The following is a 1,876-nucleotide window of genomic DNA, read 5'->3' on the forward strand; positions in this document are numbered from 1 at the left end:
GGGCGCTGCTTACTGGCTTGCTCCTCATGGCTTACTCAGCCTGATTTTCATACACTCCAGGTCTACCCTCCTACGGTGTCACCACTCACCTCAGGCTGTCTCTCGAATCAGTCTTTAATCAAAATCTGCCCAACAGCCTTGCCTCCAGGCAATCTGATAGAGACATTGTTTTCAACTGAAGTTCCCTCTTCCCAGATGACTGGAGCTTGTGCCAAAGCTAACCAGCACACTAGTGCTATGGTAACCTCAGAGCATCACAAGCCACTGTTGGCTCTGTCCTTGCCTCATTCCTGCAACACATTTTATCATGAGGCCACAGTCTTAAGGCCTGTGACAGAGACGGTGGCCTAGAAGGACCAAGCATCAGAAGGAACAAAACTCGAGGGTCTATTTTCTAGATTTACCTAAGAGTACAAACAAGAACCAGGCTGGAGTGAAGCTTCCTTCTTGGCAAGTGTAAACTTACCCTGTGTGTTATTTCAGAATTGTTTGCAAGAATCTCCACTAAGCCATTCTGACAAAAGATAATTACTGTCTCCTCACTTCCAGCAATTGTCAGACTATGCTTACTGTGTGTGTGTGTGTGTGTGTATTTTTTTTGACAGGATCTTACTGTGTAGCCCTAGCTGGCCTTGAACTCACAGGGATCACCTACCTCTGGCTCCCTAAAGAGCTGAGATTAAAGGTGTGCACCATCATGGCCGGCTTTACTGATTCCTAATGGCTTGTCGTAAGACAATATATTTACTAACTTTAGAATGGTGGTGCCCAGCTGTGAGCCCAGTATTTGGGAGGTCGAAGCAGGAGACTCAAGCTCAAGGCCAGCCTAGGGCTCCATCATGAGATTCTGTTAAAGAGAAAGAGAAAAACAAATATATATATATATATATATATATATATATATTTGTCAGATTATATCTGTGGCAAGAAATTGTTTGCATACAAACATGTAATGCAGCTTATAACCTCTGATGACCTCATTCTCTGCACAGCAAGCACTGGACCTTAGGGACCTGACATGCAGCATCAGCTCCAGTGAAGACCAGGCCTCTTGGTTTTCACCCTTCAAATAAGTCTGTAATAAACCCAAGGGTCTACCACATTCATTTCCAGAAAGCAAGAAGATCTGAGCTGTTCTCTGTCAGAGACTGAGGAGAAAACCTGTGCGGATGTAAGAGCACCCAGCAAGAAGCCAAGAAAGATGTGGTGGCCCCAGGAGAACAGTGTGGCCCCTAAGGAGCAGGGCACAGCCTCCAAGGAGATGGGCCTGGGGTCTAGGGAGATAAAAGCTTCCAAGGAAAAAGGCATGGTTTCTGAGGAGCAAGGACCAGTGAGGAGATGGCTTCTGATGAAAAGCTAGCATTTCTGTAGCGTGGCATCCAGGACCCTCCTATGCCCTTAGTGAAGATCCTCTAGTGGCTGCTTCACAAAGACCGTCTACTTTTCTGGTCTTATGGTCCTAGGTTACCTTCCCACAGGTTCTCCTAGCACCGTGCCCCCCCCACCCCTACTGCCCCCTCCCCTCAGCAGACTCTTTGGTTCTGCTGTGGAAACTACAGGGAGTTCTCCTGCCTTTGAAGATGTTTATAGATTCTAACATCGCATTCTACCCCCACCCCTAAGGTCTTTCCTAGTCTTTCAAGACTCGACCAAAGGCTGAAGGTGATATCCAGTGGTAATGCTCTCACCTAGCAGGCCAGGGCCTTGGGGTCCATCCCAAGTCACACACAGGCATACACAGATCAGACCAAGTCTCAAACATGTCTTCCATAGAATTAAGATCTATGGTCAAGCAGTTTTGTTTTCTTTTTTATTTATTTATTTATTTATTATATGTAAGTACACTGTAGCTATCTTCAGACACTCCAGAAGAGGG

This window comes from Mus caroli, chromosome 11 (genome assembly GCF_900094665.2).
Source record: "Mus caroli chromosome 11, CAROLI_EIJ_v1.1, whole genome shotgun sequence".
Lineage (NCBI taxonomy): Eukaryota > Metazoa > Chordata > Mammalia > Rodentia > Muridae > Mus > Mus caroli.